The sequence below is a fragment of the Canis aureus genome, chromosome 34 (genome assembly GCF_053574225.1).
Source record: "Canis aureus isolate CA01 chromosome 34, VMU_Caureus_v.1.0, whole genome shotgun sequence".
In the NCBI taxonomy this organism is placed as follows: Eukaryota; Metazoa; Chordata; class Mammalia; order Carnivora; family Canidae; genus Canis; species Canis aureus.
In genome coordinates, this window is record NC_135644.1 from 21,908,227 (window position 1) to 21,934,755 (window position 26,529).

At 40.4% G+C, this 26,529-nt stretch overlaps 1 protein-coding gene and 1 long non-coding RNA gene across 5 annotated transcripts in view; one reads left to right on the top strand and one right to left on the bottom strand.

The window, feature by feature from the left end:
• LOC144304602 (uncharacterized) overlaps positions 1 to 24,906 on the bottom strand; it is a 30,172-nt gene extending 5,266 nt beyond the window's left edge. Inside the window, exons 1-2 of the long non-coding RNA XR_013371535.1 lie at positions 24,691 to 24,906; positions 2,515 to 2,709 (exon numbers count right to left, since the gene is read on the bottom strand). This is a non-coding gene — a long non-coding RNA (uncharacterized LOC144304602). The remainder of the gene's footprint in view (positions 1 to 2,514; positions 2,710 to 24,690) is intronic.
• The window catches only part of FIGN (fidgetin, microtubule severing factor), a 145,380-nt gene that overhangs the window by 63,932 nt on the left and 54,919 nt on the right, over positions 1 to 26,529 (top strand). The gene's annotated exons all lie outside the window — the stretch shown is intronic.

Genomic DNA, 26,529 nt, shown 5'->3' on the forward strand with positions numbered 1-26,529 from the left:
TCCAGTTCCCTGGCTCCACATTTAGGGCAAGTTAATTCTAACAATCCCCACCTGCATCTCTTCTAACTAAGGGACGTCCTTTGGTTTTTAATAATCTTTCCTTATCATTAGCTGCCTACTTCCTGCCCCCCCCACATATTTATATTTATTTTCTAGCCAGAAATTCTAACCAGTTGTACATTGGTAGTAAAAAAATCAACAATATAAACTGTAACTTTGTGGTTTCCTATTGTGTTTTGTTATATCTCTTTCCTCCTTGGAAAGATACAGAAATGGCAGCTTAAAGAAACCAAGGCAGAGTAAATCTAATATCCAAGGAAATGTGCAGAATGGAAGAGGACAAACCAGATTATAAAACAAGTTACGGTATCCCAAAAATATGTGGCTGGTGCAAAAAAAGATACTGACCTGATAAGTCTGCACCTGAGAGACAAAATGTATGATTATTTGACTCTGAACAATGGGAGAGTTAGAACTTGACTGTAAACATCATCATTGCTCTTTTGTTGTTGCTGTTGCTGTTGTTGCTGTGTTGTCACGCTGTCTGGGAGAAGCATGGGAACAAAACAATAACTGCAGCACTTTGTTTTTCTATAGAGGATTTTTTCTTGAATTTCCTTGAGGTCATGTAAGGAAGCTTCTTCAATAAATCAGGCAATCTTCAAATATTTGTGAAGCACCTCGTGTATGTAAGATGCTGTCCTAAACCCCTTTAGAAGCTTACAGTCTAATTGAAGGAGACACAGAACATATACTTGAAAATATAAGTAAGGTGGGGCACCTGGCTAGCTCAGTCAGTGGAACGTGTGACTCTTGATCTCAGGGTTGTAAGTTCAGCCTCATATTGGGTGTAGAAATGACTTAAAAAAAAAAAAACTTTATAAAAAGACAAATAATTTTTTTCTTTTTTTTAAAGATTTTATTTATTCATTCATAAGAGACAGAGAAAGAGAGAGAGAAAGAGGCAGAGACACAGGCAGAGGGAGAAGCAGGCTCCATGCAGGGAGCCCAATGTGGGACTTGATCCCGGGTCTCCAGGATCACGCCCTGGGCTGAAGGCAGGCGCCAAACTGCTGAGCCACCCAAGGATCCCCGAGACAAATAACTTTTTAAAAAGAAAGCAAATATAACTAAAGCATTAAAGCTTTTCACACAGATTTTTCATAGGGGCGCTTCTTTCTATAAACATGTGCTCCAAGCTCATCTGTTAGTATCTTAACTTTCTAAGGGTTATCACAGCACCATAAGATATGCGCAATTTTCATAATAAATCTTGGCAAGCAGATCAAGGATTCTCTTCTTTAACAAAATCAATCAAGTAGAATTTAGAAAAAAAAAACAACTTGCTACATTGAACCACTGAAATAACTTCAGTTATCTCATTGTCAAATAATTTTTTAATTCTACATTATGATTGAAGAGTGAAGAAAAAAAGAAGAGAGGGAGATAGCTCTGACCTGGGAGCCAACATAATACATCTTAAAGAACTTCAAAGTAGAACAATTATCTCAGCAACAGGGATGATTTGGCGTCCCTTTGTTAGCCATTTATGTCACATGTGTAATACTTTGACATTAATTTAGAAACTGGCATTTCTAGAGTCTTGCCATATTGCCAGGATATTTCTGTCTCGATAATATATTGATTATATTATTGTAATGAGTTGGCCAGTGACTCAGAGATATGAAGAAATTATACTAAATTTATCTGAGAGAAGTAATGAGGAAAACTTCAGAATTATTATATGCATGCTTCATATCCTTGTCATGGTAACACTCACCTATTTTGTAACTTGAGAGCAGCTCGGGCTCTTTAATGTGAATCAGAAGCTGTAATTCTTTGATGTTATATAGTACTTAACCACATGGACTGCTGCTTAAAACATAGTAAAAATCCTCCCCAGTTATAAAAAGATATTTAAGAAAAAAAAAAACACCTAGATAAGTGAAACCTTGACTCTTGGTTCCTTTCCTGAAAATGCTCGTGGGTGTCTAGTTTTTAAAACCTCATAGCCAGTTTTGGTAGTTATCGTTCAGTTGCCATAGATATGTTGACCTATCACAGGTGAGAGGTAACCACGTCAATGACTAAATCCACCAGCCTGCTTTTAGACTATGAGGTTAAACCATAGGGCAGTTTGTCAGGTGGTATCACCATAGAGGGCTCTGAGTTCAGAATATACATCCCTCTCTCACTAAATGCCTCTTGAGGATGTATTCTCACGGTCACAGTTCCTTTTCTGCATGTTTTCTTGTCATTGCCTAGGGCACGTAACACATCTGAGGGCACTGCCCTGTCTCCTACATGAAGCCTCCAACATGCGTGATCACCTCAACCTCCTTATGGTTAGTGTGCTATGGAGGTTAATTCCCTTTTGTCTGTGTTTTTTTCCCCCCATCTTCTGTTCATAAACCTACCCCACCCCCCCCAACCTGTGCGACACATGGACTATTTGCCAATTGCTAAAATGTAGAAAGATGATGATGGCAGTTAGCGGGGGGTTCTGTGCCTCACCTTCAGCAAGTCACAGAGAATGGGCACACTCATCTCCAGGCGGTCACAAGCTGCTGCGAAATCTTGTAGAACCGTTAGTGAGGTTGTGCCAGGCAGGTTAGCTGGTGTGAATCGTCGTGTTAGATCGTAGTTCCTATTCCAGTCTGATCTTGATGTTATGGTTGGTTAAGTATCATTGATGAGCCAGCCGAGATCCTAAAACAAACCAATAGCATTCTTTAAAACAGATTTTCCAAAAATAAACAGAACTACAGAAGAGAGTCTTGTCATACAGGCTGAAAGTCTTTTCCTTTTGCCAGATTTGTTTTACTCTATCTTGCATATATCTCAAGTGCTTAGTATATTTTGAGGAAGGTATTAAGCTGCTTGAAATGCTCCATTCATAAAAGATGAATACAACGTTGTGTTATTATACCGTATGCCTACTAGTAACTCCAATTAGGTAGTTATTTTGTGCAATTAAGGTACTTGTTTTTATGGGTTTCTTTTGTTTTATTTGATTCTAAACAATCAAGACCATTTTTAAAAGCCAGCTTACACTATTCTCCAACCCCAACGTTGCCAGCTATGGTGTACGCTGTGGTATTAACACTGCATCATTTTAATATTTGACATAATGCTTTGTAGCAGCTAAAATTTAAAAGAGATCACATTTATTTTAAGATCATTATAAAATTATTGTGGTGCAGCCAAGCAGATCGTTCTCATTTTGCTAAAGCCAAGCTTTTCTGTCCATCAGAATTACCTTCCCGCACGTATTTTCTATACAATAAAAGACAACAGGTCTTGTGATAGTCATTCCTGCTTTTACATAGATATTCCATTAACGCATAAAATGTTGGAACATCCTTCGCTCCCTGTGTGTCTGTACTTCCGTAATCACTAGTGGGCTATGAGTGAGAATGTAAGTTAACTTCTTGAATCACACATGTCCATGTTGTAATCATAGAAGTTCTCTGCAATTAGAAGAGCAGAAAGAACAGTTCGGGCCCTTAGGGAAGCAGAGGCGAACACCTTGGAGTACATTAGTTGTGTTTCTTTCAGAGTTTGCTCAGCAGATTCTGAATCGTGAAATCTTTGCCCTCTCTTTGGAAGAAAGCCACAAGAATCGCTTGAGATGTAGAACGCGTGAAAGGCAGTTGTCTTATTCAGCTTTGCAGTGACTGACAGTCTCATTGGAGAATGAGCCATTTCAATTTATCTTCAATCTACAAATATTAAAATGAATTTTCTGTCTAACCCGTAAATAAGTTATAATAATTAGAGATTCATTCATATAATAATATGTATGAAGTCAAATACGTTGCCCTTATTTCTTGGTTTCTAGGAGCTGAAGTGTATGTTTAGTTGCTATTGGGGTATGGATTTATAAGAGAATGTACCAAAAATGTGAGAAAAATGATAGTCATATTTTTGAGTGATTTCAACCATTTTTTTTTCAGTTTAGAAAACATGTGGAGACAAAAAGAGTGATTAAATTGATTAATAACCAGATGAGTGTTTTTCCTTTTCTTTCTTTCTTCATTTCTTTTTTTAAGATTTTATTTATTTATTCATGAGAGACACACAGAGAGAGAGAGAGAGAGAGAGAGAGGCAGAGACACAGGCAGAGGGAGAAGCAGGCTCCACGCAGGGAGCCTGATGCGGGACTCATCCAGGGACTCCAGGATCACGCCCTGGGCCGAAGGCAGGTGCTAAACCACTGAGCCACCCAGGGATCCCCTTTTTCTTTAAATATTTGATAAGAAGGCCTTTATTTTTTGTTTTATTTTTTATTTTTCCATTAACTGTACTGTTAGGAAATTTGTCCTGAAATTGATCCTAAATCTTACCCAAGTTTGACCCATTTTAAGCCTTGCTGTAACTAGGGATTGAGAAGAAAATGGTTTTCTTTTTATTAATACTATGTAATCATTTTTCATGATTTTTTAAGATTCCACCTGGATTAGGTGTCATTCCCCTCTCTCCCTTCAGAGCGTTCATCTAGAGAATCAGGATATTTAAATGTTGCTAACTGCACATTTTATCTTACTGGATCTTTCAGCAAAGTTCAACGAAGTTGACCACTGTGCCTCCTCCGTACACTTTCTTCTTCTTGTTGACCATAACCTCTTCTTGTTGACCAAAACCTCCTGGTTTTCTTCCTTAGTAGTACGTCCTTCTCATTATCCTTCACTAGCTCTTCTTCTATTTGAACTCTAAATGTCAGATTGTTTCCTGGGGCTTGGCCCTTCTTTTTAACATACACACTCTTCCTGGGTGATTCCATCCAGCTCCATGGTGTCTTTTGGGGGAGCAGATGGCTCTCAAATGTTTCTTTCTGGTCACAATACCCCCTAAAACACTAGAACCCTATATCTAACTGCTGACCGGACACTTCGACTTAGATGTCCAGTAGGCATCTATGAATCGAAAAGGCCAAATGGATAGCTTATAATTTTGGCCCTCCGGACTTGTACTCCTCCTGATAATTCACTATCAGAGGATACAGATTTACTATTTACCTGCTTGCTAAAGCCAAAACCTTGATTATGCTCTTTCCTTCAGTTCAAGCTGCTGCTAATCCATCAAGACAATAGCTGTTCTCTTGGCAAAACATATGAGACAGTTCTTGTCGTTCAGAGTTAGCAGAAGTTTCTCCTGATCATGAGAGCCAGTGTAGACACCTAGTCGTTTTCTAGCCTGTCATACCAGTTTAACTATCTGAATAGTTCTTATCTCCATCAGAGAATTTTCTTATTTGTTATTTGTGGAGTTTTGTCTCTTTCCCTGACCTTTGTGAGGCATTGAATAAAACAGTTGTTGAGTGAATGAAGGTTTGCTCATGCATAGTCATAAATACCTGTCGATGATCATCCAGGTTCCAGGTGCTGTGCTAAGGATATAGAGACACTTGCCTGCCCTCACTGGTTTCTCAGTGTAATGAGGGAGTGAGCCGTACCAAGAACGATTACGGTGCAGGTATAAAGAATAAAACAGAGGAAGCTTGCCCAAAGTACAGACACAGCTTAGAACAGGATATAGTTAACTCTAAGAGCAAGCGTGATGATGGAGGAATCCCAGTAGAGGGATATTTGCTTGGGTTTTAAAAGATGAAATGGGGGGCGGGGGCGCCTGGGTGGCAGAGTCAGTTAAGCATCCAACTATTGGTTTTGGCTCAAGTCGTGATCTCAGGTCCTGGGACCAAGCCCCACACTGGGCTCTGCACACAGTGTAGAGTCTGCTTGAGATTCTCTTCCTCTCTCCCTGCCACTCCCACTCATGTACCCTCTCTCTCTGAAATAAATAAGTCTTTAGGGAGAAAAAAAAGAAAGATGAAGTGGGACTTTTCCCATAAGCAATGGGAAAAGAATAGGGATTTCCAGACTGAGTTACTAGCATATGCCAAGGCACAGTGGTATCAGTGGTATGCAGAACCTGGGGGAAATCTGCAAGCCTTTGTTTTTGCTAAAGCATGGAATGTGCATGGAGAACGGAGGGAATTAAGCTAGAAAGGCAGGCCATGGGCAGCAAGGGCCTGGTTTTTCCTATTATTAGGAAGGTCAGACTTCATCCTGTGGGTAAACTAATGAATTTTGACAGTTTTTAGCCAGTAAGAAATATGTTTACATTTTAATTTTAGAAAGTTTTTTTTTTTTTTTAAGCTATAGTACAGCAGAGGGATTTAGAGGCAAGGAGCCCAGTTAGGAGGGCAGAGGTAAGGCCATAGACGCAGACTTGAATGACGTAAACATGTTGGTGAAGAAGAATATAGAAATGGAGAAAGAAGTCCAAGGTAAAGTCTGTTGTATCTGGTAGTCTGTGGAATGCCGGGTGGTTCATGGTGGAAATGAGAGAGGATGACGCTGGGGTTTCTATCTCTGGATCCTAGGCCCCTGGGGTGACACTAAGCAAAAACAGGAGGACAGGTTTATGTGGGAATAGTATTCGTTTGGTAAATATAATATATATTGAATGATTATATATTGCATATTATATAAATCCATCTAGACAAATGGACAAAGATATCTATTATCTCTCTCTCTACCTACCTATGTATCTACAGACAGAGTTATATGTGCTCCCCCCCCCCCTTTTTAAATGAGTTTAATTTAGACTTCCCGAGTTGGAGGATTTACAGGAAATCCACTGCAGGGTAAAAATTATCCGACTTTATTATGTTCAGATCTTAAAGTCGAGTCCTAACTTTGCCACTACCTAAGTGTGTGATTGTGGGATTTCTCTGCTTTTTGTTTCCTCACTCTGTCATTCTGATACCAGGATATTATTTCCAAGAGAAAGTTACTTTATGACTGTAAACCTTTCCTACTTGAAAATCTATTCTAGTTCTTCAGTCTTTATCTGCACACTCACAGAATAATAGAATTCTAGGTCTTAGAAGGACTGTAAACCAAGTGTCTACCTTTCTTGCCCTTCATGTCCATTGAGAAAACAGAGGTGGACAGAATTTGGTTTATTGCAGTGAGTTTATGTTGGGATGAGCATTGGAACCCAGAACTCCAAACTTCTAGTACACCATCTTGATGACCTACTTCACCAATTCTGACTGTCCTGTGGTCCTAAACACCCATATAACTGGACATTTGGAAGATACAATTCCTTTTTTGTTGATTCGTCCTTTTTGGGAACCGGAATATGCTGAGGATGGGAGGAGAGGGAAGCGCAGTGGTGTCCATCTGGTCCCTCAAGGGCTTCAACATGGGTTAGTGTAGCCGTTGGTGACTCCTCTAGTAACTCAGGGTTTGCTTGAGAGAGACCCTGCCCTTTGCTCCTTCCTGCGTTCATATTCTTTCTACTAAACTTTCTACTAAAACCAGACCCAGATAGTGTAATGTGTGATTGTAAAAGAAGAGGGTCAACCTCAGTTCTGACATATATTTGCACATCCTGGGGTTTTAAACAAACAAAATGAGTGTTCATTGCTGATTCATGTTTTCCTTTTGGTCCCTAGATCCTTTTCTGCCATCGTCATGTGACATGCACCATGGTGACTTTCATCCTATAATGCATTCTGGGTTCTCCTAAATCTTAAAGCACTTTATAAAAATAAAACCATAGGTCTCATTTTTCTGATGAAGAGAGCAAGGCATAGAGAGGTTTTACAAAGTGATACAACAAATAAAGGAGGAAAAAGAATCCAGGATCATTTTTTTTTTCTCTCCATTAAATGATACTCTCTCTTATGCTTTTCTGTTGTCAAAAGCCCTCTCTACATTCTGTATTGTTAGGTCATCATCTCCTATAGTTTGCACAATACGATGTATTATGGATTGCTCACAAAGCAGCAGATATGAATTCTTTATAATGGATTTATTCTTTTCAATTTTTTGTCATCTTTGGGCTTAATAGAAATAGTGCAGCATGTTATATTGTGTGATCTGTTCCTAAATAGATAAAAGATTTCTGTGTTTTGAAGGAAACATTTATATTGGTTAATTTGCTGCATTGCCTGCAGGAATGTTAGTCTGCAGGAGAAAAACAACTGTTTCCTGACAAGATTTTCCTTAACTCTGCTAGAAACTCTTATTCTAACAGTAAAATAAAGAGAAGTAATCCATAAACAATTAAACAGTGGTGTCTTCAGGAATGTTTACCACCACCACCACCACCACCACCACCACCCCAGACAGAACACCTAAGATTGCGAGATGCAGAGGCATCTTTTCTTACACGAAGACAGGCTCTCTCTTAATTCCCTTCCCAGCTCAGAAGCCACAACACTACGGATGGCGTGAGTGTGCAAGACGTGAACCTAGACATTTTCTCCGAGGCCATCAGGTTCCCGGTCTGCTCTTCGGAGAGCCACGAGTCTATAATCGAAACAGAATGTGTGCTCTCCTTTAAGAAATTAAACGCCACTGTCCACAATGTGCAAAAGACTGTGAAATTGAAAGTGTGTCCCTGGAGTGGATGAAAAAAAATAATAATAAGTGGCAACTCAAAAACAGACTACTGGCAAATAATCAATTATCTTCTGAATTACTATACAAAACTACAGTTCATTTTGCCAGCCCGTTGGGGAAAGAGCTCCGCACAGGAGGCAGTCGGCCTAGACTGGGGAGTTGTTTTCAGTTGCCTTCCAGGTACCTTCGTGTAAACAGCCACTGGCCGTGGTGCTGGCGTGACGCAACGGGAGGGCTCGCCTAATTGGTCTGTGGGACTAACTACGAAAGAGCAAACTCCTCCGAAAAGAAATCCTGTGCCTGTTTCATCTTTGCAGTTAGAGTGGGACTCACACAGCTTAATTTTTAAACCTGGGGTAGCATTTTCCTCAAGATTAAAGACTGGGGGAGGCTTTGCAGGCACAGCTCTATGTTAGAGGGCCATCTCCTTGGCCTCCAGGTGGACTTAGAGCACAGGCAAACAGGAAAAGGAATGAGGTTCTACCCCTGGCTGCTAATACAGATAAAATGGGTAGATTTGTTTATAACTAGTTGCTGTACATTTAGAGAGATTTTCATTTCCCCGAATCTGTAGATGCTTCAGGTAGGTGACTGGATGGTTAGTAGCAAAGATAGGCTTGATGCAAAAAGAATATAGATTTCTTATAGTAAAGAGGCTGAGATTTTTTTTTTTTTCATCAGGCCTTCTCTGAGGAAGATATACTTTCATAGACTGGGTAGGAAGGATGCCTCTGATTAAAAATGGGAATGGGGGTCGTGTGAATGGCTGACTGGCTGAGGTTTTGTGTCAGTAAAATTTTAAGTGAACCATAAAATGTATATATTAAAGTTTAATAAACAATGATCCGTTCTGATAACTTCCCAGAAACGTAGGCCTGTGGAAACTGGGAGAGTATTCAGCATTTTGCTAACTAAGAAGAGCACCGTAGATGAAGCAGCTTTGGAACCCAGCTGAAAGGGAGACTGTACAAGAAGGAGACACTGCAGCAGAAAGATCTTCAGTTCTCCTTGCACTTGTTTATTTTTTTTTAAATGGGGAGAAAATGTACTGTTTTTAAAAATCTGGTCACCAGAGTTGTAAGTTCCCTTCCTACAGAGTCCTGGCTCTCCCCTCCTTAATAAAAGCACTCTCCTCCCCCAGACAGACTACACCCGGCCTGTCCCCTCCCATGCCCAGACACACACGCACAGGCATGTGACCTCACCCATTTACAGATGAGGACACAGATGCTCATCGACCAACAAGGACAGGTGATTAATAAATGGCAGCACCGGGGTTTATCAAGTCATGTTTAGTCATTATACACACTATCTCTGTTACCACTCGTAAGTCACTGTGTTTATAGGCCAAAGAATAACCTGTCGTCTTTACTGACATCTGAAATCAGAAGAGTTCAGCAGCGTGCTAATTTACTCCTCCAAAATGCACTTACTCTTCATCTATTCTCTAGCCACTCCTTAAAAAAAAATATTTTTTTAAGTAGTTAATACAAACGCATAGTTGAAGAAGATGATGACGGCCCGTAGCACAAAGGAGTGTACAGTGCAACCATGTCTGCATCCTTCCCTGCTCCGTGGGATCCTCGGGGGTACCCACTTCCCTAGTTTCTTAGGTTTTCTCCCTAAGTTAAAGGTTCCTTGTATCTACGAACATTTATGTCTATTCTCCACTACTTTTCTGCTTTCCATAGACAGTGGCACGTAGTACACAGCTGATCTCATTGCTCATTTTCACTACACCTGTTAGCAAAATCCCAGGTCTGCCGAGCCCACCAGACGTGAGATTATTTGCTGTTTTGCAATATGAGAGGCTGCATGAAATTAAGTCTTGACTTGGCTCTTTCTCAACTTGTAAAGGATAGAATATTCTCTCTTTGTATCTTGCAGGCATTATTAATTGATATGTTGTCAGCACTTCCATAAATATTTCTATGCTGTAGTGATTTTTCTCATTGAAATGTATGCTGTGACAATTCAGCACATTTCTCCACCTATTAGATCAGATACCATCAGTGAGAAGAGAGTGAAGCAGCTCTTACTAGGTACATCGATTCTTTCACGCCTAAATTACATTGCGCTGCATTGAATACTGTTCTGAAAGTTTGGAATAATATGGTGCTACGGAACCATTTAGGCCACCCCAAGGCCTGGAGAGAACTGAGAAATCTCTGAAGAGGGAGTTGACTCTCTTATACAGTAAGATCAATATCACGATGAGTTACTTTTCATGTAATCTTTCAAGATTACAGAATATTATAATATTCTACTCCCTTTATTGGTAATTTGCTTGTTCATTAGTACATCAACTATTGAACTTAGGAGTTCTGAAGCTTATTATTTATCTCGGTGTTTTTTTCTTTTTTTAAAGATTTTATTTATTCATTCATGACAGACACAAAGAGAGAGAGAGAGGGAGAGAGGCAGAGACACAGGCAGAGGGAGAAGCAGGCTCCACGCAGGGAGCCCGACGTGGGACTCGATCCCGGGTCTCCAGGATCAGGCCCTGGGCTGAAGGCAGCGCTAAACCGCTGACCCAACCGCTGACCCAACATCTCGATGTTTTGAAAACATGACCAATACTGGATTTTCATACTGTGCACGGTTGTCAGGCATACTGGGTATTTCATTGACAGTCTCTGCTAATTTAGGGGATTTTTGCTACCCAACAAATGGCAACAATATACTATTGCAAAATATGCTTTTCAAACGTCAGCCTTTTCTCTTTGCTTTCTCAGAAACTAGTTGATTTCTACCCTCTCATAGATTGACCGAAAGATCTCAAACCGCTTAAGATGCTGTTCTGGGACTAACCCAAGACATGAGTTTTCATTAGATTAGATACAGGGTTTCATTCAACATCTGGCAAAAACCTAGATGCATTTTTATGCTCCTTGAAGGCTCTATTTGCCCGAGAACTTCTGGATCACATCTTCCAATTCAGAAGAGTATCTAGTTTAATTCCACACATAAAAATGCATTGGTAATGTATTTAGACAATGTTTTGGATTCCGGAGGACAGAATTTCCTAGAAATTTAGATTGGCAATTGCGGTTAATATATTAGTTCAACTCAAGTTGTTGAACAAATGGTAGCTATGACAATAGAAGAAGGAGTCTTCAGGGGGTTTTTCCCAGAATATTTCTGCTTTGTTCTGTTGCCTTGTATCTCAGATTGTTTCCAAAATGCTAATTTGGGTTTTTGAACAAATCTGTGGAATCTATTTATGATTCCTTCTTTAGATTTATTTTTTGAATAATCACCATAGAATGTGTGGATGTTTAGTAGAAAAAGAAGAAATTTAGGAACTTGGTCAGGTACAGGGGAGGATTCATTTGTGGGTATAGGTGATATGGCTGCTTTGACTCCTTCCTGTCTGTAAAACCATTTGTCGGATGAACATTCAAGAATGCTCACAGAAGGGAACGCCTGGGTTGCTCAGTGGTTGAGTGTCCGCCTTTGGCTCAGGGTGTGATTCCGGAGACCCAGGATCGAGTCCCACATCAGGCTCCCTGCATGGAGCCTACTTCTCCCTCTGCCTGTGTCTCTACCTCTCTCTTTCTGTGTCTCTCATGAATAAATAAATAAAATATTTAGAAAAAGAACACTCACAGAATAATGAAATTTAAGCATCAAAGAATTGATCACCTAAGTAAGAGTTGCTTCACTCTCTTCTCACTGATAATGTGTAAGGACAAGTGAGAGAAAGGAAGGGGAGATGTTCCCAGGAAGAGCTGCTAATATCCTCAGTGTGCCCATGTGCCCTGGAGGCTGGACCCTTGGAATTTCCCACAGCCCAGGATCACTCTGTCCTCCTATAAAGAGTCAAATATCCCCCAAATGCCCCTGTGCGATGCCTACAGAGTTCTACTTTTTAAGGAATGGCCTGTACCACCAGCAATGGGTTCCTAAGGTGACCCCTAGTAACATCTATTTTTCAAAGGACAAATTATCCCTCCCAAGAAAGAGAATACTAGATTATTATTATTATTTTTAAGGTTCTGATGATGGTGGTTTTTCTAGTTCTTCCCTCTTCTCTTTAGTAGCTCCTACAGTTCACTGCCTCCCAGGGAAGACCTGGAATAGGCAAATAGTATTGTTAGTCCCAGGCTGTAAGTTTGTATTAAACCTGGGAAAGTAAGCTCCAACTGCAGTTTTCACTTCATTCTTTAGCTTCCAAATTGCAAAATGATTATACATACCTACAATTTTCAGAATGTCAAGTTGAGTACATGGTGTACCATATATTTATTACATATTTGTGAAATCTTTTTATTGAAGTGTAAATAATTCTCCTTATTTCCTACTCTATTTGGCATGACCTGCTAAAAATGCATAATAGGGAATTGCACCTCCCTCTTGCCACCACAGTCTGGTCAATTGAAAGAACTCATTGCTGTTTACTTAGAGGCTTCTCTGAATTGCTCTAGTCTTCTGCTTTGTCTTACGTACCTATTACAGACTTCCTCTTGAATTTCCAGCTTTACTCAGATAACTTTGGGAGAACCCCATCTAAACACATGCATGGGCACACACACACCCACACACGCACACCCATCTGTCTGACACCCTGATCCTTAACATACCCCAACATCACACAAGCATCTGCCTTTCCTGACACACTCTATGTGTTACATGAGAAAATATTCCATTGGAATTTATCAATGTTTATGTTTTCAGGCTAGCCATTTATCATTACAGAACCTATTGTACCATCCCTGCTAATTAAATTTGTTGAGAATGAGGAGGTTTCCTAAAACAGAGTTCTATGATAGCCTCAAATTGAGCTGAATAAAAATCAGTGGGGATTAGAGAAAGGTGGTCTTGACACCAAAATAGCATTAGATTTCATATCCTCATTGGAAATATTATTTCTTTTTTGGAACTGTCTCTTCCTTCACATTATAAGACATGAGATATGCCTCGGCACTCACTTGTGCTCTGTGTGTGTGTGTGTGTGTGTGTGTGCTCTCCGGGTGTGTCTCCCGGAGTGGAGTCTAGTAAAACCAGATTCTTTGGGTGGACAGAAGAAATGTACGGATTTCTTATTGTTTGCTTTTAGTCAACTAGACTATTAAAGATGGCCTTCTTTATGTTTTCCATTTATAGTGTATACCTGCTTATCCATATACTTTCAGATCAATAAAAGAGTGGATATTTAAAAGTATCCATGGTAGCCAACAGCTGGAATCATGCCAGGCATCTTTACATTTTAAATTCTTCCTGGGCTCTAGAGGTAGATGAGGCCAACTTTCCTTTTGACTCAGCAGGCAAGTTTTACTATGATAAGAGTATTGCTATTTTAAAAAGCAGCTCTTGACAATCTAACTCCAGAAAGCATTCCCACCCTGTGAAATAGTACAGAGGCACCTGCTTCCTTATTGATGAAACACAGGAAAATAATGCCTGCGAGAAGCAATTTTAATCATTTGGTAGCTTAGCTTCTGACTCCTCAGTAGGTTTCTAACCCAACTGCCAAGCCAGATCTGCTGTCCCAGTTTTTCTGACTGGGGAGGTAGAAGCAATCTAATCCTCTCAGGGTTGGCACACAACAGAAATTGGGCTTGACGAGCCCGTCTAAGAGTGGGGCCTGACTTGGTTGGCTTTGGCCAGGGGCTGGATTCATTCTCAGCATAAGTTTAGGCTTTCACGTTTTATAGGATACCTTCCTATTTTTTTTTTTCACTGCTTCATTATAACCAAAGTTTCATTTGTAATCTAATTCTAATTTAGAGTAGCGGGTCACAGTGCTGGCCCTAAAGCTTCGGGATATTTTGAACTCAGTCGCTAATAAACAGTATAAGGCGGTCATTCGTCAGCATTAGGAAAATGTTTATCCCTGGGTATCTCCAAGGGTGAGAGTCGGCAACCTATGGGTAATATTAATTAATTATTAATCTTACAGATGTACTTATTTTGTACATGAATAATCTTGGAGAGAGAGATTTTGTTGCTAACACCACCGGTGTGTCTGTTTGATGATTTGCAAAAGGAAAACTACCTCTTTCTAATCTGAGTCAGTTGATCCAAAACAGTGTTCTTAACCTGGATCTAATTTGACATTGTTGAGAGAGTTGTTATAAAGGGTGTTGAAGAAGCAATGAAAGCCTCCCTCGCTCAGGTCACTTAGTCTGTAAGTACTCCAGGATATTGTTTTGTTTTGTTTTTTTTTTTTTTTTTTTTTTTTTAGTACTCCAGGATATTAGTGGAACCTTTGCAAGTGGCCATCTCAGTGCGTGTGCGTGCCTGCGTGTGTGTGTGTGTAGGTAGTGTAGTGCAGTGTTTGCTCATTATAGGAGACGTTATAAATATTAGTGCTTAGACCATATATTCCTCTGTGAGAAACCGAGCTTATATGTGGGGAAAGGACAGCATCAGCCGCAAGAGTCTGGAACAGATCAGGCTTGCCAATACAACATATCACCATGGATTTATCAGTCATGAATTATAAAAATATGATGATCTTTTCAGTGAGGAAGATATGATTAGTGACAAATGAGAGTGACAGGACTTGATGGTGAGGGCTAGGAACATGGAGGGAATGTGTTAGGTATGATGTCTCCAACTTGCGTATACTGTTATTTTCAGGCTCAGCTGAAAAGATACCATGGGCTGTAAAGCTACGGGCATCTATTTTTGTTTCACCTCATTCTACATTATCTAATTGCTTGTGATCTTGTTCCCAACACTGGACTGTGAGGTCCTATATATTTTATTTCTGTATCTCTGGAATCTGTCAAACATTGGTACTTAATACATATGAGGTCTGTTTAACAAATGTGTAGGAGCCATTTAAGCCACGAACCGTATCCAAAACTGATTTGCCAGGTGTTGGCTACTTCAGCTTAAAAAGGGTCATGGCCTGAGATACCATATTTTCTAGTGGAAAACCAGTTCTTAGAGAAGAATAAAAAGTCTTTTGAAATGCGCTGTGTGCGCATGCAAATACATACATGTATTTGTAACACAGAGCATGTTTTAGAATGAAGTCCTAAGATAACAGAGTTGATAAAGCTCACGTTAGAAACCCCTGGTCCAAATTCTAATCTCAGACCACAGTGTCCTCCAAAGTTTATCAGTCTCCTGATCAGATTCTTCTGTTTTTGGAAATTGATAAAAATATCCCCACTTCTCTCTTTTCTTTGCATTTTTTTAGGTAAAGTGATCAAATGGGAAGGCTTATGAAAAATAATGAGGCATAGAGACTCACACATTAGGAGGTCTGTTCCCTTGTTTTCCCTTCTCTTTACAAAGCAATCCTAATCCATTTCATGATGATGTGCTTGGTGCTTAGAAGTTCTATACAGCATTGAGTTACACCCAATTCACATTACTAAGATTGAAAGTGGGTCAAAGTCCCAACTACCCTAAACAGTTACATAGAGTCCAGCATTAGTGCTCTTGAGGATGAGTGAGATCCTGATTGTCACCATCCTTGTCGATAATGTACCAAGCACTGTGCCAGAATTAATGCCAAATAGCATGAGGCCCTTGGCTATAAACAATTACAATTTTACAGGCACTTTTGATCATCCAAACACAAATGATCATACAATATTTTAGATGTTATGCAATATCTTGTCCAGGATTCAGTAATGTGATCTCTATGATAGTTCTAGAAATGGAATGAAATCAGTGATAGGAGATGGGAATAAGAACAACAGTTAATGGGGGTGGCTTAGTAGGTTAAGCGTTTGCCTTCAGCTCAGGTCACTTCAGGGTTCCGGGATTGAGCCCTGAGTTGAGTTGGGCCCCCTGCTCAGCAGGGAGCCTTGTTTCTCCCTCTCCTTCTGCCCTTCCCCCCTACTCTTGCTCTCTCTTTCTGTCTCAAATAATAAATAAGAAATCTTAAAAAAAAAAAAAAAACTAAAACAAAATAGTAGTTAATGAAATTAAAAGTGAGTAAGCTCATTTTTCCAATTCTCAAGATCATTCATAGGTCAAGACTCTTGCCTCCTCAAAAGGAGACCTGTGGATATTTTTATATTCGTATTAGGCTCTTGGCTCCAGTGTAGCAAGACATCAAACTTAAGTCCACACCATAGATTGTTTAGGTAACATTGGACATAGATCTTCAAAACATCCTATTACCTTTTGTGATTTTCAGAGCAAAAAAAGTGTCTGTAATAATATTCCTAAAATAAGGGATCCCTGCGTGGCTCAGTGGTTAAGTGCCTGCCTTCAGCCCTGGGCGCGATCCTTGAGTCCCGGGATCAAGCCCCACGTCAGACTCCCTGCATGGAGCCTGCTTCTCCCTCTGCCTGTGTCTCTGCCTCTCTCTCTCTCTCATGAATAAGTAAATAAAATCTTAAAATAAATAAATAAAATACAATAAAGAATATTCCTAAAATAAATAGAAAATTTTAAAAAAACCTGAAAAGTGCATTTCTTTTGCATAAAATGTATTTTTCATATTGCACTGATTTCCATCTTATGCACAGAGATTCATTGGTAAGGGGAAGGAGTTGTTCTGAATAAACTAAGCGTACATAAATATTTTAAAATCGCATACTTAAAATAGATAACTTTCTGATATAAAACATTAGCAGTGATATTTTAAAATATTAATACTAATGTCTTAAGGTAATCAATAAATCACAAAATATGCTGAAAACATAATTTGGTCCTGGAAAAACTGATAATGTTCTTGCCACACATTTTTATCCGTACTAGAAGCAGTAATATATGAAGCTTTAAATAAAGCTTCGATTTCTTTTTCAGTTTTCTTTCATTGATAAAGTCTTTTTGTTGTCTTATAGCAACTTTATAGTGTATTTTAATAAGAGGAAATAGTGCATAAAGCTAAAAACCTATTCTGAATATTTAACAAGGCACGGGACTGTGCCTATTTCTATTTACCAGTGCATCTTCAGTGCCTAGCACAGGGCCTGGAACGTGATAGAAATAGTTGATATTTATTGAATGCATATTATGTACAAGTCATTGTTCTCAGCGCAGTACATGGATTAGCTCATTTAATCTTCACATCAGTCCTGTGAAGTAGGCGCCACTTTAAAGATGAGAAAACTGAGGCCTAGATTGGTGAGTTAAGTTGCCAGTGGTCATATGATTGGTACATAGCAGGACTAAAATCCAAACTCTGGACATCTGGCTCTGACTTTGCCTCTTCATTACTATGACGCTACACTATATGCATTCAACGAACTTTAAATGCTGAATGAATAAAAGAATGGGAGTGAGTAAACATGAAAATCTTTTTCTATTAGAGGGTCACCACCTCAATGTTTTCAAAAGGAAGCATGATAGCACAGGACACACATGATTTAAAGCAAAGTGGATATGAGTATGTTTGAGAGGGCATGTAGGAAGGCATGCAGTGTGCATGAATTTAGGTCTTTAGGAGCTCTTGGAGGTCATTAATATACATAATTAACCAATACTTATTGAGGTTATGATGAGCTTGGTAATGTTTTTTGAAGAACTCCCTTCAAATTAGTACATGTGAGTTATATGTGAGCGACCAGTCAATGGCGTAGGCCTTAGTGAGAAGGAAAAAGAATTGATCAAAATATTTGTCTCAGGCAAAATCAATCCGTACTCTTTGTGCTGTAGTAATTGGTCAATTCCTACGTGCGTTGTTTTGCTAACGTCACTCATTTCCTGCAACTTCTAGTTTTCTTAACCTATAAAAAAGGAATGATAATTAGAATTGAGTTTGAGAACCAAGGAAATTACTCAGCAAATACAGACATTTTGGAGAAATTATGGATTAGAGGGTTATGGAAGTTCAAAGGGTGTTTTTGAGGCTCAAGAGTGGGAGTGGGTATAATTCATACCTTTCTTCTTAAACAAGCAAAAGTACCTGAAAATTTTTTTTTTTAGTAGCCCATAAGCTAGCGAGCTAGGTTCAACAGGAATTTTAACTGAAATTGAGACCTCTATTTATTGTCTAAATTTCCAGGAATGTATTTGCTCATAGTAATTTTAGAGTAGTCGGTTTATCAATTCATCTGACTCTTGCCTATCCCTAATTACTAATTTTGCAGGTTTATACTTAACATTTTTATTTGGTGAAAGTGTATGTGAGTGCGCGCACGTGTGTGTGTGTGTGTGTGTGTGTTAATGGATCTCTTTCTGTCACTTTCCTTTCCTTTGTAGAATTCTCTTCTCTGAATTGCCTGACACTAAGTGATATAAATTTTTAAATATAGGCAGAAAAGCTGTTATTTTTTATTTAGCTTTTACTGTGTAATGGAACTTGTGACAAGATTATTTGCTACAATGTTATTTTGTGTCTTGATTAGTGTTCTTTGTAAAGGACCCCGAGATATGTGCACAAAAGGCACTGTATGAGCTGTGAATGGAGGGGCAAATGACCTTCATTCAAATACAGCCCAAGTAGTCATTACCAAAGTTTTCAGCAATTTGAACTGCCTAAGTAGAGGCATGACAACAGTAATTGTGCATGTCCTTAAAGGATAGCTGTATACATTTTGATCAGTGAGTCCCCTAAGTTCACTCTGAAAGAAGCAATTATCACTAGGTATATAAGTTTTGCTTGAATTAAGTCCTTTACAACTGGCATTTTAGAAACTTCTTGGGCAACCCTCACCTACTGAGTATCTTTGCTCTGACAACAACACGGCCCGGTGCTGTACCTCAGAAATATGTTTGCCTACACTGTAATGACTTGCTATTAAAACTCTTTCATCTCCTAAGTAGATGAAACAATGCCAGTATTGTAGGTGGTTCCAGATACCCGGTGGCCACCAGCAGAGTATCAGCCACGTTAAGCTTTCTCTAGTAGAGGTTAACTCTCATCTGTAAAAGCATTACATTTCTTATTGCATATAAAAAAACCAAAATTTGGCAGGATACTGAAGGCCCCTGAGCCAGGCAACCCCAAGGCTGCATCATCACCCCTCGGCAACCACGGTGCATCTCCCAAAGCAGTGATTTTTCTCAAGTATTCCAACGGTAGATGTTTTTGTTTTCAAAGCCCGTCAGACTCAGAACCCAAACTATAAAATGGATAAAAGCAACAAAAGGAGAGTTTTCAGTCTTTAGCGCCTGTCAGAAAATACTTAATTGCAGTTTCTGTAAAACATCTTTGGTTGGACTGGTGCAGACCCCTGGTTCCCACTGAGCCCAATTTGAAAACCACCAGGCTGGCCACAGGGCTGAGAGCTCCTTGCATCAGAAAGTTCCTTTCGTTCCTGTCACAGTGTTGCAAGGAATTCAGTAGCTAACTAAAAACTTCTTCATCCAGGGTTTACTTATCCAGCTACCCCAAATGCTGAACTTGATGTGAGGAGCCACAGGTACTTGGTTCGCAGGAAAACCCTACAGGCTCCCACTTTAAAGCCATGTTCCTTCTGCACAAAGATGATGCCAAGTTTTCCAGGCCTGCTGGAGACAAGAGACAGACAGACAGCCGCCCAGCAAGAGGGAATGAACACCTATAGACATCACAAAGAGGAACATATATGTCATTCCCATATGTCATTTGGGGATCATTTTAATATCACTGAGTGCCTGTGACGTTGCAGTACAGTCAGCTGCGATGTGCGGGTCGGTCATCACGGAGGTCACTTGCTAAAACAGGTTAAACTATGGAGCATCTTCCCATTTGTAAAAGTAGGACTGTGTTTAAGAAGGGTCACCAGGAACTAAATGCCATGCCTCTCCCTGTGCGTCGGTCTTCCTCCCTCCTTCCTCGTCTTCCCTTCTCTCAACCTGCCCAGAGTAATAGAAAGTCGATCCTTGAGGCTGTGAAATGAAATCTGTGTTCAATTTCTGGCACTTTCTAGCTAGGCGACCTTGGACAATACTGTTCCTCAGGAATGTTGTACTGTCTCTGTCAGCGTCGTGATGAGGTTTAATGAGATAAGTGGTGAGCAATTTAGTTTGTACTTAGTACTTGTTTTTTTCTTTTGTGTTCTAAAGGGGTATAAGCTTCGGTTACTTCTACTTTGTCATCTTCCAAATTTCCTCTTGTAAACTCAGTATTTATGCTGTGTTACCTTTGGCTCCAGTTTGGGTGATTGCTACTTCACAAATCACCCCAAAACTTGGCTTAAAACACTAGCAGTGTATTATTTCTCCAGATTGTGTGGGTTGACTGGCACAGACAAGCAGTTCTTCAAGGTGATACTGGCTGAGGCTGCCGTCATGACAGGACTCATGGCTGGAATGTTCGATATGGTCACCCAAATGTCTGGTCCCTTGGCAGGACTGTGGGAGGCTCCAGCTCAGCTGAGACACTGCCCAGCGGGGCTTCTCTCTGCTTTCGTCTGCGAGCCTCTTCCTCTTACCGTGGCCTCTCCATGTGGCCTCTTCACGTGGCCTCTTCACCAGGGGGCTGGCTTCTGACATTAAAGATCAGGCCCCTAAAAGTGTAAAAGCTTACATCTAGAACTCTCCAGGCTGCCTCTGTGGTATTCTGTTGCAGAAAGGGAGCCAGGGGCTGACAATTCACTCTTGGGGGGGTGACTGAAGACGGGCTGGGAAGTATGGTTTGTTGACTGAAGGCCATTTTGGAAATCAGATACCACGGTATTGGTTTTCTAATTCTTTGTTTCTGGCTTATCCCCATGACCCTGGTAGTGTTGGACCTTAGCATTACACGTCCTTTTTACAATTCTGCTTTAATTTGGAAGCAAACAACGCTGGCATCTTCATAGGTATCAACATATGAGATGATTGCTTTGGTCTAGCTTCAAAAATATTTGTTCCAGGGGCACCTGGGTAGCTCAGTTGGTTAAGCATCTGACTCTCGATTTCAGCTCAGGCCATGATCTCAGGGTCCTGAGATCGAACGTGAGTTGGACTCCAGGCTCAGCAGGGAGTCTGCTTGAGATCCTCTTCCCTGTTGCAAGGCAGATGCTCAACAAGGTGCCCCAGGCCATGGTCCTTTTAAAATGAAATTCATGGCATGCCTGGGTGGCTCAGTGGTTGAGCATCTGCTTGTGGCTCAGGTCGTCATCCCGAGGTCCTGGGATCGAGTTCCACATCAGGCTCCCCACAGGGAGCCTGCTTCTCACTCTGCCTATGTCTGTCTCTCATGAATAAATAAAACTTTAAAAAAAATGAAACTCAATTCATCACGTCCTTTTCATAGAGTTCCACATTAAAAGTGACTAGAGTAAAAAGAATAGGGAAATATTTTGCAGTTAAATTCAAAAACTTGTAGCGTTTGAGAGCACTGAAGATTGACTACTACTGGTTTTCTGAAATGAGTAATTTTGTCCAGATTATCCTAATAGTTAAATTTTGATGTACAAAAGAAAAAAAAAGATACATATTGTCATTAGTCCTTCCACAAACTTAAAATGTTTCTGAGTGAGAGGCCTCTGAGAATCAGATGTCTAGAAAATGCCAAAATGCTCTAAATTTGGCATAGAGGATCAAGGGTTTACTGCTACAGTCAAATGCATTCATGAATCCCAGGTTATGAACCCCAGTTGTAAAGGTCATTCAATCCCTAATGAGAACAGAAAGATAAGTTTCTCTTGATATGTTCTTTCCCAAGGCAGGACTTAGCTAACTGTTTAAAAAGGAAAAGTTAACTCTTTCAGCCATTTAGACAATCACCACTGCTTTGCTTTGCTGATTTAGACAATCACCACCATTCCATTCTAATCATCCTATTCTGAGGCAGAAGGGGGTAAGGCCAAAATGAAAGAAATACAAGCAAAAATAAAATTAAGAAGTTGTAGTCTAATTCACCTCTGTTTTTGATGGTTTGGAGCCTTCATTAATGTTTGCGGAAGGAGCATAAGGATTTGGATTCCATTACTGGGTTTGAGGTGCGGCTCTGGGACCTTGGGCAGATCATGTAGGCCCCCACGGTCTCTTCCTTTCTGCCTGTGTCTGTGGGGGGCGAGGGTGTATCTGTGTGGGTCCCCGACACCTTTTCTTTGGCTTTTTCACTCCTCTGTCACTGTCTTACTCTCTGTCTCTCGAGCTACCACCTTCCCTTGTCTGTGTGTGTCTCTTCCACTTCTATCTCTCTTTGTCCTTCTGTGCGTATACAGGTACATACATACCTGACGTAAGAGTATTTCTAGGGACCTCAGGCAGGTCTGGTGACAATCGAATAATGCTTTTGAAGTACTGTATAGTTTTTACAGTGCAAATCTATGTAAATAGTTCTTGCTTTGTAAGATGTGTGACTGAAAAACAGTTCGACTGGGGTGGAGAACAGAGCTGGGGGCGGGAGGCTGACGGACTTGCCCTGCGGCCTGGAGTCAGGCCGTGAACCTCTTGCCACCTCTGCTTCTTCGGAAATGGCAGGCGGGGGAGGGGTTATGGTGGCGGAGCTCGGGGCCCTCTGCCAAGGCCTGTGCTTCTATTCCTACCTCCAACCTGCTGGACCGGGCAGGGGTGAGCCTCTGCGCTGCTCCGTCAGGTGATGATACGCTCCTGGGGTGACTTGAGGCCTGCGGGTCGGGTGCGCCCGCTGAAGGGCACGGACCTCCCTGCCCCTGCAGCTGGTCTCCCGGGACTGTTACCTGGGAGGACGGGCCCCCACACCGTGTCTTTTCTGGGCCATCAAAATACCAGCTTTGAAAAGCACTGAGGGGGGGCACTTGAGGGGATGAGCACTGGGTGTTATTCTATATGTTGGCAAATTGAACACCGATAAAAAATAAATTTATCAAAAAAAAAAAAAAAGAAAAGCATTTGCAGATTACATTCGTCTGGAGGCCAACTTTCCTGATGTTTGTGCTCCATTTTATTTTTATTTTTTTAAAGATTTTATTTATTTATTCATGAGAGACACAGAGAGAGAGAGGCAGAGACACAGGCAGAGGGAGAAGCAGGCTCCACGCAGGGACCCCGATGCGGGACTCGATCCTGGGACTCCAGGATCACAACCTGAGTCAAAGGCAGACGCTCAACCACTGAGCCACCCAGGCGTCCCTGCGCTCCTTTTTAATTGGAGGAGGAGGACTCCTCTGCTTGACGCATCTATTTGATACATTGCATTTTGCCCAACCAGACGGGGCCCTTTGTTCCAGCACTTGGGCAGATTGGCTTATGCCATCTCGTAACCTTCAGTGCTTCGAGGTTGTTAAGTGGCAAAGCTTTCTGCGGCCTTCTGGCCAGGCCGGTGGTGTGTGGGACGCCCGTATCTGCACCAGGAGGGAGCCGTGCTCCTGTGATTGTGGCGGTGTTTACTGCTTCCCATCAGTGTATCTGCTCTCTTTTCTGAAGTAATCACTATAATTACACTTCTTCAATGAGTTGCGTTCTATTGTGTCACCAGGCCTATCTGCTAAACATCACTGTGTTTTTCTTATCTGAGTGCTCTCAAATGGGGAAAGTGAGATGTGTTGGCAAGCCACCTTCAATCAAATTAATGTGAGACCAGTGTATTGTCAACAGAGATGGTGGCGGTGCCTATTTATCCTGTTCCACCAGAATGGCACAGAAACTGACCTAATGTTTATAATGACGTGTTTATTTGATCGAGAGGTGCGTGTATCTGCTAATCCGTAAAGGACAATAAGAAAATCTATTTTCCTACTACTTTTACTTTATTGTCAGGTCAATGGAACATGCTACAGCTGTGTTTTTGTAAAAAAAAAACAAAAAACAAAAAAACAAAAAACAAAAAACAAAAAACAAAACAAAAGCAAAAAAAAAAAAAAAAGGAGGTGACGTGTTTGTATTTGTCATAGTGAAATTTTGGATTTCACCAGGACTCCCAGGACTCGAAGAGTAAAATGTTGGTTATGAGCCTCTATCATTTTAGCTTATTACCTCAGTGTATGTGTTCAACGAAATGCAGATTACGCCTAAAACTTTATAGAGTAACACAGCAACAGTGACTTATGCCTTTAAAATACACAGTACAACACTTGAGTTAATTTTCATTTTCGTTAACAAAGAGAAGATACACTAGAACAAAGTCATTTCTGTATATAGTCGCCTTATATTCAGTCCTATACTACACTTGTAGATTCTTGTGCACATTTATTTATTTGACTTCTATTGCTCTTGATTTGACAGCACAGTAAAATTTCTACTACCAGAAAAGGAAACTTTCCATCCATTTACCAAGAGCTATCTATCCCAAAATGCATATTTATTTTAATACTTTTATGAACAGAAGTAATAAAGAGGAGTAATTTTCATCCTTAATTTGTACTGGATATTGCTACATGATAGTGATCAAATTAAATATGCAAATATAATCCATGCTCTGGATTTACTAATGGCTTATTCTTACATTAGAAGTTTGGAGGATTGCCTCACATGTACAAGGAACTTTTGTTCTCCAATTTTTAGAAATTAGAGCATGACTGACCTGGACATACACCTTTTCTTAAGTAGCTGCTGAGATCGGGCCCCAGACCATGTTTTTTAGGCGTATGAAATTGTAGCTCAGACTTCATATTCCATGCAGACAGTCCTTTCACATGAGGAAGCTTAGCAAGAGTAGATCTTAATTTTTTCAATGTAAGGTATTTAATAGATCATTCTGTGGAGTTGCCTGAAAAATAACCAACACAACTAAAATGATATTTCTATGAGAAGCTATTTCTGATCTACCAAAAGTATTCTTGGAAGACAATCCATTCTTAACTCAGGCGGATAATATCAGAGTAGTCTATTTTGTTTTTGAAACAATACCTAAAAGCATAAAATGCAGGAATGTGCCCTTTAATTCCTAAATGAAATACATCACATTTGGATGTGGAAAAACAGTGTAACTACAAATGCTTCCTTTTTAGTAATGGCCAACTTTTCTCTATAAATGACTGTGGAGTCACTCCAAAAGATTATATTAGCAGGGCAGCCTGGGTGGCTCAGCGGTTTAGCGCTGCCTTCGGCCCGGGGTGTGATCCTGGAGTCCCAGGATCCAGTCCCACGTCGGGCTCCCTGCATGGAGCCTGCTTCTCCCTCTGCCTCTCTCTCTGTTTCTGTGTCTCTCATGAATAAATAAATAAAATCTTAAAAAAATATATATTAACATAATCTATTCATTTTTTTATCCAATAGAACTTAGCAACTGGAGAAAAAAAGATGTTAAGAAGCTTTTAAAATAATTTCTCCCTCCAAAGCTAACACGATATAAATGAGTTTTGCATTTCACGACATTTCCATAAAGTTATAGACCACCAGAGAGACTAGTAACCAGGGAGATTAATTAAAGATTAACTGATGGTTTCTGTTAATTATTATATTAATAAATTTAGTGTTGTTTACATTTGACACTTAATTTTAAAGTTTGTTGTACTGTTCATGGTGACAAGTATTGTGATTATAGATTGGGCCCACTTTGGGCCTATTCATTTACTTCCGTGTATAATCAGTTATAACTGTTTTCTGTGAATCTGCCTCACATGTTAATTTGCTTTTAGAACCTTTACTCACATTTCATTATTTAAAAAAAGATGCATCGGAGGAGACTAGTTAGGAAGCACTTATAGTTTTTTTTTTTTTTTTTAAAGATTTTATTTATTTATTCATGATAGTCACAGAGAGAGAGAGAGAGAGGCAGAGACACAGGCAGAGGGAGAAGCAGGCTCCATGCAGGGAGCCCGACGTGGGATTCGATCCCGAGTCTCCAGGATCGCGCCCTGGGCCAAAGGCAGGCGCCAAACCACTGCGCCACCCAGGGATCCCAGGAAGCACTTATAGTTAAGGCCGGTTTTCTTGTAACTATAACCAGCTTTACCTCGACATTATTTCTAGAGGATGACCATGTGTCATTTCCCAAGCAAGGCAAATGTGTTAGACACCTGCCCTCACACCTGCTGGAATATGGGGAAGTGAGAATAAGATAGGGGGTGCAGCAGCTCAGTGTCAAGGATCCAAAGGATTCCTCTGCTCACACGGCTGTCACCCATGGCTTGGGAGTGAGAATGACAGGAGTGGGAGAGAATCCTGCCCAGGAACCATGATAACTGGATGCTCTCATCCTTGTAAAATTTAATCGTTAAGTATGTTCCTTCAGGCAACCCCACTTTATTTGGAGTATCTTGGTGCTGTTGATGTATTCTTTATGTGTTTGCGTATTTTTTTCTTGCATGTTACAGCCTAGTATTCCCAAATGGAATGTGTTTTCCCCATTCTGCTTAGATGGAAGTGTTCTTGGTTGCCAGTGCTAAGGCCCTTCTCGAGTGGAAGCCAGCTTCACTTC